General features: G+C 38.3%; 1 long non-coding RNA gene across 2 annotated transcripts in view; it reads left to right on the forward strand.

The window, feature by feature from the left end:
- Positions 1 to 8,400, forward strand: part of LOC107649678 (uncharacterized) — a 50,675-nt gene extending 42,275 nt beyond the window's left edge. For both annotated transcript variants that reach the window (XR_001623720.2, XR_001623719.2), the window contains exons 3-4: positions 7,622 to 7,709; positions 8,261 to 8,400. This is a non-coding gene — a long non-coding RNA (uncharacterized LOC107649678). The remainder of the gene's footprint in view (positions 1 to 7,621; positions 7,710 to 8,260) is intronic.
- The last annotated feature ends 6,208 nt before the right edge of the window (positions 8,401 to 14,608 follow it).

Raw genomic sequence — 14,608 nt, forward strand, 5'->3', positions numbered from 1 at the left:
AGAAAGGAAGATTCTTTACCAAGCAAAAGATAAAAGTGAACATAGGAAATCAAAGAGATAATTTCATCTTTTATCTTATTTTTAAGTTTTCACACAAACTAAATGCAGTTGTAAGGGTCAATATGATGGAGTAAGAGGAAGCAGGGTAGCCCATGTCCCCTGTCAACTATTCCAACCATGGTCTAAGAAGAATACCACACTGATAGTGATCAAGAAACTGAAAAAGAAAACCAGAACGGGTCATTTTTCTAGCTCAAGAATTCCAGAATATACAAATGACCAGGGCAGGAAATGACAACAGTTTTCCATAGAGAAATTTCATGGGACTTTTCCAGAGCCAGGACAGCCACTTTTTATTTTTTTTGGACATATAGATCTTTTCTTTGTCTTTGATATCTTTAGGATACAGACCGAGTAATGGTACAGCTGGGTCAAAGGGTATATACATTTTTTTTTTGTATTTGTCATTTCTTTCTTTTTTTAAAATTTTATAATATTTTATTTGATCATTTCCAAGCATTATTCATTAAAGACAAAGATCATTTTCTTTTCCTCCCCCCCCACCCCCTATAGCCGACACGTGATTCCACTGGGTATCACATGTGTTCTTGATTCAAACCCATTGCCATGTTGTTGATATTTGCATTAGAGTGTTCGTCTCCTCTGTCATGTCCCCTCAACCGCTGTAGTCAGGCAGTTGCTTTTGCTCGGTGTTTCCACTCCCACAGTTTATCCTCTGCTTATGATGAATAGTGTTTTTTCTCCTAGATCCCTGCAGATTGTTCAGGGACATTACACCGCCACTAATGGAGAAGTCCATTACGTTCGATTATACCACAGTGATTAGTCTCTGTGTACAATGTTCTCCTGGTTCTGCTCCTCTCGCTCTGCATCACTTCCTGGAGGTCATTCCAGTCTCCATGGAATTCCTCCACTTTATTATTCCTTTTAGCACAATAGTATTCCATCACCAACATATACCACAATTTGCTCAGCCACTCCCCAATTGATGGGCATCCCCTCGTTTTCCAGTTTTTGGTCACCACAAAGAGCGCAGCTATGAATATTTTTGTACAAGTCTTTTTGTCCATTATCTCTTTGGGGTACAGACCCAGCAGTGCTATGGCTGGGTCAAAGGGCAGACAGTCTTTTATTGCCCTTTGGGCATAGTTCCAAATTGCCCTCCAGAATGGTTGGATCAATTCACAACTCCACCAGCAATGAATTAATGTCCCTACTTTGCCACATCCCCTCCAGCATTCATTACTTTCCTTTGCTATCATGTTAGCCAATCTGTTAGGTGTGAGGTGATACCTCAAAGTTGTTTTAATTTGCATCTCTCTGATTATAAGAGATTTAGAACACTTCTTCATGTGCTTATTAATAGTTTTGATTTCTTTATCTAAGAACTGCCTATCCATGTCCCTTGCCCATTTATCAATTGGAGAATGGCTTGATTTTTTGTACAATTGATTTAGCTCTTTATAAATTTAAGTAATTAAACCTTTGTCAGAGGTTTCTATGAAGATTTTTTCCCAATTTGTTGTTTCCCTTCTGATTTTAGTTACATTGGTTTTGTTTGTACAAAAGCTTTTTAATTTGATGTAATCAAAATTATTTATTTTACATTTTGTGATTCTTTCTATGTCTTGCATGGTTTTAAAATCTTTCCCCTCCCAAAGGTCTGACATGTATACTATTCTGTGTTTACCCAATTTACTTATGGTTTCCTTCTTTATGTTTAAGTCACTCACCCATTTTGAATTTATCTTGGTGTAGGGTGTGAGGTGTTGATCAATTCCTATTCTCTCCCACACTGTCTTCCAATTTTCCCAGCAGTTTTTATCAAATAGTGGATTTTTGTCCCAAAAGCTGGGATCTTTGGGTTTATCGTATACTGTCTTGCTGAGGTCTCTTGCCCCCAGTCTATTCCACTGATCTTCCTTTCTGTCTCTTATCCAGTGCCTAATTGTTTTGATGACTGCTGCTTTGTAATATAGTTTAAGGTCTGGAACTGCAAGGCCCCCATCATTTGTGTTTTTTTTTTCATTATTTCTCTGTATATCCTTGATCTTTTGTTATTCCAAATGAACTTTGTTATGGTTTTTTCTAAATCAGTAAAGCAATATTTTGGGAGTTCAATGGGTATGGCACTAAATAGATAAATAAGTTTGGGTAGGATGGTCATTTTTATTATATTAGCTTGTCCTATCCATGAGCAGTTAATGTTTTTCCAATTGCTCAAGTCTAGTTTTAGTTGTGTGGAGAGTGTTTTGTAGTTGTGTTCATATAGTTCCTGTGTTTGTCTCGGGAGGTAGATTCCTAGGTATTTTATTTTGTCTAAGGTGATTTTGAATGGGATTTCTCTTTCTAGTTTTTGCTGCTGAGCTGTGTTGGAGATATATAGAAAAGCTGATGACTTATGTGGGTTTATTTTGTATCCTGCAACTTTGCTAAAGTTGTTGATTATTTCAATTAGCTTTTTGGTTGAATCTCTAGGATTCTTTAAGTAGACCATCATGCCATCCGCAAAGAGTGATAACTTGGTCTCCTCCTTGCCTATTTTGATGCCTTCAATTTCTTTTTCTTCTCTAATTGCTACTGCTAGTGTTTCTAGTACAATGGCAAATAGTAGAGGTGATAATGGGCATCCTTGTTTCACTCCTGATCTTATTGGGAATGCGTCTAGTTTATCCCCATTGCAGATGATATTAGCTGATGGTTTTAGATATATACTGTTTATTATTTTTAGGAACGACCCTTCTATTCCTATGCTTTCTAGTGTTTTTAATAGTGTAGCAGTTAAAATTTAGGAATATGGGGAGACTGAGGCAGGTAGAAATTAGTTTCTCTCTGCAAGGAGTATTATATTTTTTAGAGGTTTATTAAGGATTAAGGATTAAAGAAAATACAGGATAAGGAAAACGGGCCTAGGCCAGAGGCCTAGACAAGACCTCACCTACATTATGGAAGAGACACCTCTGCTCCAAAATGGAAGTCCAAAAAAAAGCCAAAAACCTTTGCCACCAGCTTAAATCCTTCCTCCATCTTGGCCCACCTCAGAATTCCTGTGAGATTACAAAGCATTTTGAGGAAGTGGAGCAAAGACTTGTGGGGATTGTAGTCCTGTATTCGAGTCTATTTTTTACAATAGGAATGGGTGTTGTATTTTATCAAAGGCTTTTTCTGCGTCTATTGAGATAATCATGTGGTTCTTGTTGGTTTCCTTGTTGATGTGGTCAATTATGTGGATGGTTTTCCTAATATTGAACCAGTCCTGCATCCCTGGTATAAATCCTACTTGATCATGGTGGATGACCCTTCTGATCACTTGCTGGAGTCTTTTTGCTATTATCCTATTTAAGATTTTTGCATCTATATTCATTAGGGAGATTGGTCTATAGTTTTCTTTCTCTGTTTTTGACCTGACTGGCTTTGGGATCAGTACCATGTTTGTGTTGTAGAATGAATTTGGTAGAACTCCTTCTTGGCCTATTCTGTCAAGTAGTTTAATATTGGGATTAGTTGTTCTTTGAATGTTTGATAGAATTCATTTGTGAATCCATCTGGACCTGGGGATTTTTTCTTAGGAAGTTCTTTGATGGCTTGTTGGATTTCATTTTCTGATATGGGATTATTTAAGAATTCTATTTCTTCTTCTGGTAGTCTAGGCAGCTTGTAGTTTGTATTTTTGTATATATTCATCCATATCACCTAAATTGGTGTATTTATGCCATATAATTGGGCAAAGTAATTTTTAATGATTGCCTTAATTTCCTCTTCATTGGAGGTGATGTCCCCCTTTTCATCTTTGATGCTGTTAATTTGCTTTTCTTCCTTCCTTTTTTAAATTAGATTGACCAGTACTTTGTCTATTTTGTTTGTTTTTTCAAAGTACCAACTTCTTGTCTTATTTATTAAATCAATAGTTCTATCTCTTTCGATTTTATTAATTTCTCCCTTAATTTTTAGGATTTCTAGTTTGGTTTTCTGCTGGGGGTTTTTAATTTGATCGCTTTTGAGATTTTTTATTTACATTTCCAATTGATTGATCTCTGCTCTCCCTAGTTTGTTAATATATGCACTCAGGGATATGAATTTACTTCTGATTACTGCTTTGGCTGCATCTCAAAAGGTTTGAAAGGATGTCTTGCCGTTGTCATTTTCCTCGATGAAATTATTAATTGTTTCTATGATTTCTTCTTTAACTAAACGGTTTTGGAGTATCATATTGTTTAATTTCCAATTAGTTTTTTATTTGGTTTTCCACGTACCATTACTGATCATTGTTTTTATTGCCTTGTGATCTGAAAAGGCTGCATTTATTATTTCTGCTTTTCCCCTTATTTACACATTACATTTTCCCCACATGTTAGTATACATAGATTGATATAAATGTAGTCCTTATAGAAGAGAGTTTGAGTAAAAGAAAAAGATAACATTTTTCTCCTTTTCCCTTTCCTTCATATTTACCTTTTCAGGTATTCCATGTTCTTTGTTTTTCGATATCGAACTTTCCACAGAGCTCTGGTCTTTTCTTTGCAAAAACTTGGAAATCTTCTATTTTGTTGAATGCCCATACTTTCCCTTGGAAGTATATAGTCAGTTTTGCTGGATAGCTGATTCTTGGTTGAAGACCCAGCTCTCTTGCCTTTCTGAACTTGCAAGGTCTTCTGTGACCCTGATTGGCATTCCTTTATATCTAAATTGTCTTTTTCTGGCTTCTTGTAGGATTTTTTCTTTTGTTTGAAAGCTTTGGAATTTGGCAATTACATTCCTGGGAGTTGTCTTTTGGGGATTTAGTGTAGAGGGTGTTCTTTGAGCTCTGTCAGTGGCTGTATTGCCCCCTTGTTCTAGGATCTCTGGGCAGTATTCTTTGATTATATCTTGTATTACGATGTCGAGTTTGCTGTTTATTTCTGGCTTTTCTGGAAGTCCAATTATTCTTAAATTATCTCTCTCTTCTTCCTCTATTTTCCAAGTCTGTCACCTTGTCAGTGAGGTATTTTATGTTCTCTTCTAATTTCTTGGTGTTTTGGCTTTGCTTTATTAATTCTTGCTCATTGTCTTTGAGTTGCCTGATTCTGACTTTTAAAGCCTAGTTTTCCTTTTCACTTTGGTCAAACTGGTTTTGTAGATGCATAAATTTCTTTTGCATTATTTCCCACTTTTCCTCCCAGAGGGTTTCCATCTTTTTGATCCTTTCTGATTCAAATTCTTCATGGGTTTGTGGAGAGTTTCCATTTCCTTTGGAAGGTTTTGGAGCATTTGCTTGTGTTTCCTCTTCTATCTCCTCTGTATTTTGTATTTTTGCTCCATAAAATGTGTCCAAAGTCGCCCCCTTCTTCTTGTTTTTCTTGGAATTTTGGGGCTTTTGTGCTTCTGTGGAGTTTGCCATATCTATCTGAGTGGGGAGGATTAGCTTTCCTTATCTTTGTCTGGTGTTCAGAGGTTTTAGCCCTAGGCAGATTGTCCGTTCTATGCAGTTGTTGTTCTCTCTTTCTGGGAAGCCAGGAATTGCTGGTGTTTCCATGTTACTGCCCTCCTAGGTTCCCTCCTGATGCTTCTCTATTGCCTTACTTCCAAGCTCTGAGCCTGGCTTGGCCCTTTCCCCGGGGTGTTTGTTTCTGTGCCTTAGCCGGCCAGGAGAGCCAGCACTCTGAGGGGGAAGGGACCGCGGCTTCCTGGAGCTCCAAGGGCTCCTGATAGGATTAGCTTTCCCTGGGTTGAACTGAGTATGCCCTGAGGCAGGGACCTTCCGTGAGACTCGGATGGAAGGATCCAGCCAGGGGGTTACAAGCTCTCCCCATCTCTCTCTGTTTCCCTGCTGTCTGGGTGCCCCCTCGTCTGAGTCAGGTTGTTTTCAGGAAGCGGCCTTCAGCATAGCCAGTCCTGAGGCTCTGAGGTTCCCTCTGCTGCCTTGGACTCGGCGCTCTGGGTTGGGGGGATGGGTCCTGGGACCTTCCTTCTGCCTACCCCTTAGGTCCGAGTGATCTCGGGTTCTGGCTTTTGGGGGGGGGTGGCATACCTTTTGATCTAGGTCCAGGAGGAGGATTCCCGGGGTCTATGCTGTTGATCGTTTTGAATTTCCGTGCCCTAGGAGCATATAGTTTGAGTTCTGTAGAGAAGGGTTTCTGGAGATCTGAACTTTAGCTTTCTCTACGCTGCCATCTTGACTGGAAGTCTGCAGGACAGCCACTTTGATCCCTCAGGGTTTATGAGGGTTACCTGAGGGATTGAAGAATCTCTTATCTCTTGCCATAAACTGGAGCTCCCACTGTTTGAGGCCAATGACTCTTGCCATTTACTGTCAACAAGCTCTTATAAGGGGCCATGTACTTCCCAAGTCAGGGCAACACAAACTATAAGTGTTCTCCCTGCCCCCCCCCCAGGGTCATCTTCTTAGCCCAGTTTCTACATGACATTGGTATCATCATCAAGTTCATGTTCAAATTGGATATGATATTTGGATGAATCTTAATCTCAACTATTGCTGGTGCGTATCTAGAGAGTCACTCTCTAAGGTCATGAAGGGCTCCTCAGGGTAGCAGTGCTGGACTGGATGTTAAATCTGGCCTGGACAATGACTCTTGGGTATCTTGCTCTTTTGATCTTTAAGACATTAATCACTTAGACATTAAGAGCAAAAGAAACCAACAAAGAATAGAACAGCCTGAAGGACCAAGACAAAAGAAGCATTGCAGAAGCCTTCTGGAGCCAACATAAAAGCTTCCCATTTATCACATAGTTATCTCAATAATTATAGAATGTCTACTCATGGTCTACAATTTCTTTCCATCCATTCCAGGTCATAGCAGCTCTCTTGGAAACAAGCTCCTTCGTTTCTCCAGGTGGGGAGATGCCACCCCAGGCACATGAGCCTGATCTGATGCTGGTTACATTAGTTTTTAGGAAATCTGTTAATTAATTAAAATGTTTTATATTATATTCTGAACTATTTATTTTCCTTCCAATTCTTTTCTCCAGGGTTTTTGTTTCTTTGTGTGTGTGTGTGTGTGTGTGTGTGTGTATGTGTGTGTGTGTGTGTGTGTATGTGTATGTGTGTATGAAAACAAACAAACAAAGCAACTTCCTTTATAACCAGGTACACACATACATTCTTCCTTTTGGGGTCTTCCATGATGGCAGACCAACCATAGTTAGATTAACTGTGCCTGAAAAAGGCCTGGGGTGTTTGTGTCCCTGGGATTATTGAGGGATCCTAGGACCCTGGGCAGAGATACTTGTCATGTCCCCTGAGACTCAGCTTCAATCTGCTCTGGGCTTCTAGGCAGAGGAAGATGCTTCTTTCTATGGGGACCCTACAGGACCTGGTATATGACACCTTTTCCTTTTTGTTCCCATCCCTAGTCTGACTGAGGGCTCAAAAGGAAACATCAAGCATATATTTAGGGAGCCTCTGAAAAGCATATCCTCTTTACCAAAGACAAAAGCCTTGCCCTCATAAAGTTCATAATCTGCTGGCTTTGCTGGGATCCTTTCATAGGCTGTTTTTTCTCTCTCTTCCTAATCTATTGACCCATATTAGTCTCTGACTTCAAACCATCCTCAACCAGCTTCTTCTACCCACAGCACCATAATGCCCTGATTCTCCCAACAGACCACAGCAGGCCCTTCCCAATCAGGACAGGCACAGATTCCCCTAACGGACTACAGCAGGCCAATCAGGACAGGCACAGATAACTCTGGTAAGTATATCCTTTAAAAATACACCCCACCTCCCAACCCCTACATATCATCTCTCTGCTCTGATTCCTGGAGTTCCCAGAATTGGACCCTATAGAGCAAGATTTCCTAACCTGGGGTCTGGGGTATTTTGATAACTATATTTTATAATAATTGGTTTCCTTTATCACCACATGAACTTTATTTTGTTCATTTTAAAACATTCTCTGTACCCCTATTTAAAAAAACACATTTTTGTCATGGACCCCTCTACCAGGCTGCTAGAGGGGTCCATGACAAAAAAAAGAGTTAAGTACTTCTCCTGTAGAAGGAGAATGATGTGTGGTCTTCCCTACATATTGGGCCCTGTATTTCCTGCTAAAGGACTGGTGAGAACAATCCCATGTTTTAAGTTGGGATGGGGAATTCAAAAGTTCCAGAGCACAGTAATCTGATAGTTTGTCAGGATAAATGTGGCATTTCCTTCTGCCAGGAAGAAGTGATGGGGCTCTGAGGGACGACATATGTCCCTTCCTGGTCCTCTGATTCCTTTTGTCTTCTCTTCCCTTCACAGTTGATGTAAGATTTTCAAAACTAGAAACTGGACTCCCAGTTGGGAGCAGAGATGTCCATCTAGAAGTAGGCACTCCGGAGACTGCCTGTGCCATCTTGGGTTGCCATTTTACCATTTTGGATCCTGGGAGACAACAGATCTCAGGCAAGGAACTTAAGAGAATTCTGGCTGCCTAAGAAATCAGCCCTTTCCTGACTCAGATTCAAGGGCTAGGGGTCTACCTTCCTTCCAGCCAGAGGGTCTTCCATCCCCTAAACAAAGGCTATGCCTTCTTACCATGAAGGCACTTAAACGGGGCCTCTTCTCTCTACCAGAATGAGGGTAGCCCTGTGACTCTGAGCTCAGGAGACTCTCAGACTCGGGAAGACAAAGGAGAGGTACACCGAGCCCCAGTGATTCTTTGTGCCTCTTCTCCTTCAAACCTAGATATTCATCAAATATCCTGCCCCTTCCCTAGCTGTAGTCAGATATGCTGCCTATATCCTCCAATGTTCTTCCAGGGAAAAATCAACTCCCCTTGCCCTCTTCTGGTCTCTAGGTAAGAGATGGTAGGCCATGGATTATTACTCATTCAGGTAGCCCTGACTGGGAATTGGAGATTGCCTGGTAAAAATTCACAGGTTCTTACTACCCATCCAAGCTTGAGAGGTAAGAACTTAGTACCTGAGAGGAGTGTATTTGGAAGTTGTCATTCATGTTGGTCACCTCTCTGAAGGAGTGGTCACAGGGCAACCACTCAGAGGGAGAAGTTCAAAGGCTGGGGACTAACAACAGGTTCTAAGGCTGTACCCATTAACCTAGGCTATGAAGGACTAATCCAGGCACCAAGATCCATTTCCCAAAGCTAAGAGGCTGAAAGTTACACCAAGCATCTGAGAGCTAAGCCTGACAAAGTACTTGGAGATCCCTGAAGATCTAGAAATCAAGGCAGTCCCAAACTGACCACATATTGAAGTTGTTAAATGTTGGACTCAATATCTCTACAAGTAAGTCAATGCTTCAGAGGAATGGGAATTCTTGATCTAGAGAGGGAAGAGGGGTGATTGAAGGCTAAAAGGTTCTGGACTTGGATGGGGGAAACATGGAAACTGGTGGGCAGAGTGTGGAGCAAGATCTTTCATGGCTTGAGCTATTCCTAGGTTTCTGGTGAGTCCTCCGGGTACCTACTATTTTCTCTGGTTTACTGATCAAAATCTTTATTATGCTGGCTTCAGAGGGAGGAACAAGCTGAGCTCAGGAGGGCAGGGAACTTGTTGGAATGGAAATTACCCTAAATTTGGAATCAGGAGATTCTAAACTCCCTGTTCTATAATTTACAACTACCTTTGTGGCTTGTGTAAATTACCTCATCTCTCAAGACCTCATTTTCTTCCTATCTAAAATGAGAAGATTAGACAAGACTCCAAAGTACCTGCCAACTTCTCAACCTAAGATTCAAACCACTCTTGTATTTGTAAGAAAAGGTGACACATCTAGAAGATGTATCTAAAAACATGGGCCATTCAGAACTCTCTGTAATCCTCTTACCTCTTCAGATGGAATCCAAGGATATACCCAGAAGCTGGGAGTCTAGGGAAGAAAAAGCTGTGGGCTTCTCCTTTCAAAATGGAACACTCTGTGGCCTCCAACCTTTACTGCACCCCTCAGGTAAAAAGCATGAACTCTTCTCCCAAGGAGATCACTAAGCCCCACTTTCTCTATCCTGCTTGCATCTGCACCTAAGGCACTCAACCAAGGAACTGGTCACTGAATTCTCTCATTATAGGAGGTGATTGTCTCTACTCTTTTTACCCCCAAACATCCAAAGTCCTTGTTGAAGTCTTCAAACCTTGTTGAGGCCCAACAGTTGTTAGATTGATGTTTGCTGAAAAAGTGGTAGCAGGATATAAAATAAACCCACATAAATCATCCACATTTTTATATATCACTATCAGAGACCTGCCAGAAGAGATAGAAAGAAATACCCCATTTAAAATACCCACAAACAATAAAATACCTGGGTATTCTTGCCAAAACAAACTCAGGAACTACACCAACATAATTTAAAAGTGCTTTTTACACAAATGAAATCAGGTTTTAAACATTAGAGAAATATTCATTGTTTGTGGGTGGGCAAAACCCATATAATTAAATGACAACCGTCCCTAAACTGATCTACTTATTCAATGCCATGGCAATTAAACTGTCAAAAAATTATTTTATTAAACTAGAAAAATAACAAAATTTATTTGGAAGAACAAAAGATCAAGAATGTCAAAGGAACAAATGAAAAAATGTAAAGGAAGGCAATCTAGCAGTATCAAATTTTAAACTGTATTATAAAGCAGGAATTATCAAAACTACCTGGTACTACCTAAGAAATAGAAAAGGCATAGATCAGTGGAACAAAACAGACACAGAGTAGTAAAAATTATAGTAATCTTATATTTGGCAAAAATATAGTTCCAGGTTTTCGGGTTAATAACTCTAGTTGGTAAATATTGCTGAGACAATTGGAAAGCAGTTTGGCAAGTAGACATAGACCAACATATTATGCCATTCATTAAGATAAGATCAGAATGAATAAATGACCTGGACATAAAAGGAGATATCATAAGTAAATTAGAAAAAGAGGGAACATATTATGTATCAGATTTGTATGGATAGAAGAGAATTTACGAATAAATTTATTATAAATAAACTATTGCTTTTTTCCTCAATTATGTGAAAAAACAAATTTTAAACTTTAAAGTCTGAGCCAAATTCCCACCCTTCTCTCTCTCTCCTTTGCTTTCCCACTCTGAAAGATGGTAAACATTCTGATACTGATTTTACTTGTGTAATAATGTAAAACATCTTTCCATATTAGTCATTTTATGAAAGAGAACTCAAACAAACAAAAGTAAAGAAATAAAGTGAAATATAGTCTGGCTCAGTCTGCATTCAGATACCAGTTCTTTCTCTGGAGGGAGATGGCTGTTTTCAACATGAGTCCTTGAGGATTTTCTTGGACCACTGTATTGTTAGAAATAACTAAATCTTTCATAAATGTTTATTATATAATATTTCTGTTATTTTGTACAATGTTCTCCTGGTTCTGCTTATTTCACTTTGCATCAGTTCATGTAGGTCTTTCCAGAATTTTCTTAAATCATCCTCATCATTTCTTATAGTATAGTAGTATTACATTACAACCACATACCACAACTTAGTCATTTCCCAATAGGTAGATATCCTTTCAGTTTCTAATTCTTTGCCACAACAAAAAGAGTTGCTATAAATATTCTTGTACAAGCAGATCCTTTTCCCTTTAAAAAAAATCTTTTTGGGATAGAGACCTCATGGTGGTATTGCTGGATCAAAGGGTACTCACAGTTTTAAAGCCCTTTTGGCATAGTTCCAAAATGCTCTCTAGAATGGTTGAATGAGTCCACAACTCCACCAGTAGTTAATTAATGTTTCAATTTTCACTTCCCCTCTAGTATTTGTTGTTTTCCTTTTCTGTCATATTAGCCAATCTTATAGGTGTGAAGTGGTACCTCAAAGCTGTTTTAATTTGCATTTTTCTAACTGTGATTTAAAACATTTTTTGTTTGTGATTATTTATAACCTTGTTTTCTTCATCTGAAAATTGCCTATTCATAACCTTTGACTATCAATTGGGGAATTATTTTTATTCTTATAAATTTGACTCAGTTCTCTATATATTTGAGAAATAAGGCCTTTATCAGAAATACTTGATGAAAAAAATTTCCCCTAGTTTTCTCCCTTTCTTTTAATCTTGGGTGCATTGGTTTTGTTTGTGTGTCTTTTTAATAGGAATGGGTGCTGTATTTTGTCAAAAATTTTTTCTGCATCTATTGAAATAATCAAATGTTTTCTATTGGTTTTGTTATTGATGATGTCAATTATTCTGGTTGTTTTCCTAATATTGAACCAGTCCTACATTCCTCACAAAAATCCCACCTGGTCATAGTGTATGGTCTTTGTGATATATTCCTATAATCTCCTTGCTAGTATTTTATTTAAAATTTTTGCATTAATATTCATTAGTGAGATTGGTCTATAGTTTTTCTTTGTTTTTGCTCTTCCTGGTTTAGGCGTCAGTACCATATTTGTGTTGTAAAGAGTTTGGTAGGATGCCTATGTCAGGCTGTTTCCCCAAATAGTTTGTGTTGTATTGGGATTAATTGTTCTTTAAAAAATCTGCCAGTCTTGGCCCTGCGGATTTTTCCTTAGGGAGTCCACTGATGACTTGTTCAATTTCTTTTTCTGAGATGGGATTATTTAAGTATTCTATTTCTTCTTTTGTTAACCTAGGCATTATATATTTTTGTAAGTATTGATCTATCTCATTTAGATGATCAGACTTATTGACATATAATTGGGTAAAATAGTTCCTAATAATTACTTTAATTTCCTCTTCAATTAAAATTTTTTGTACAAATAAAATAAACATAGCCAAGATTAGAAGGAAAGCAGAAAATTGGGTAGAAAATATATGTAGACAGTTTCTCGGATAGAGATCTTATATCTAAAATAAATAGAGAACATTGTCAAATTTATAATTATGAATCATTCCCCATTTGATAAGAAGCTAAAAGATGTGAACAGACAGTTTTTGGATGAAGAAATCAAAGCCATATTTAGGTACTTAAAAATGCTCTAAATCCTTACTGATTAGAGAAATGCAAATTAAAGCAATTCTGACATGTCTCATAGCTATCAGATTGATTAAAATGATAAAAGGGCCAAATGACAAATATTGGAGGGGATGTGTAAAAATGGAAACACTAATGCACTGTTGGTAGACCTGTGAACTGGTTCAACCACTTTGGAGAGCAATTTGAAATTATGTTCAGAGGATTGTTATGTATGCTTCCCAAGGAGATCTGGGAAAAGGGAAAAGAACGTGTATGTTCCAAAATATTTATAGCAGTTTTCTTTGTGGTGGCAAGAACTGGAAACTTGAGAGGATGTCTGCCAACTGGGGAACAGTTGAATAAGTTGTAGCATATGATTGTGATGGAATACTACTTTGCTGTAAGAAATGATAAGCATATTAACGGGAAAAATTGGAAAACCCTACATGAAATTTTGAGGAGTGAAATGAGTGGAACCAAGAGAATATTATATATGGCTACAGAATTAATATTTGAAGAATAATTTGTGAATGTTCACTTCCAGAGAAAGGAACTGATAAATAGAAACTTGAAATATTTAATTTATATATATATATATATATATATATATATATATATTTTTTTTTGGTTAGGTGATGACTTCTATGGTGTAAGGCTGGGGCAGATACCTGAGAATTTTAGGTTAAGCAACAAACAAATAAATTAATGTTAAAAAAAATATTGAAGGGGCGAAGAAGGCCAGAGGTATCTGTATCCCTGAACTGAGATATAACCTGTTTATTTAACTACACTCCCACAAAGGAGTAAAAAAAAATATCAGGTTTGTATTAAGAATCTAATCAGTGCAGAGGAGGGCGTAAAGGAAGGAAGGAAGAAATGAATGAGTTGGGAGATAGAATTTAGGGACCGGGAGCCTGGAAAACATAAAATGTTCTCTAAGACAAAAGCCTACATTGAGTTTACAGTCTGCTGTTTCTATTGGGACCCTTTCTTATCCTGCTTTTTTTAGAGGGGAACCTCAACAAGTCCCTTTCTTCATTCTGTTCTCATTCTGCTCTATCCATCCACAGAGGAACCATGTATTTATCTTCTCCAGGAGGAAAATGCTAATGAAATTTCTCCAAGAGACTCCAATAGGCATTTCCTTGCTCAGGTAAGGATATTTCACCTAACTCCCCACCACCCAAATCTCCACTCTACTTGCTCTGTCTCAATAGTCCTCAACAGAGGACAACTGGGTGGCTCAGTGGATTGAGAGCCCAGCCTAGAGATTGGAGGGTCCTGGGTTAAAATCTGACCTTCCTAGCTGTATGACCCTACATAAGTCACTTAACCCCCATAGCCTAGCCCTTACCACTGTTCTGTTTCAGAACCAATACACAGTATTGATTCTGAAATGAAAGGTAAGGGTTTAAAAAAAAAAAAGTGAATTTCCATGGGCAGGTGGCTTTCCCCATGTATTACCATCATCCTCCCAGAAGTATTGATAGGAATCCCATCATTTGACTTGGAGGGTGGGGGAGCACTCTTAGGGCTCAGAGAGAGGACACTTTTTCAGGACAAACATGGTACTTTCTCTCATCAGGAGGAAGTCCTTAGACTTAATTTTTTATTAATTCCATTTATTTATTTATTATATTTATTTAATTAATTAAATTTTAATTAATTTTCTTCTCTTCCCAGGTGGCCCAAGATTCCGAGAACAAGAAGCTGGATACCTTTTTGA

The sequence above is a fragment of the Monodelphis domestica genome, chromosome 7 (genome assembly GCF_027887165.1).
Source record: "Monodelphis domestica isolate mMonDom1 chromosome 7, mMonDom1.pri, whole genome shotgun sequence".
Classification (NCBI taxonomy): Eukaryota; Metazoa; Chordata; class Mammalia; order Didelphimorphia; family Didelphidae; genus Monodelphis; species Monodelphis domestica.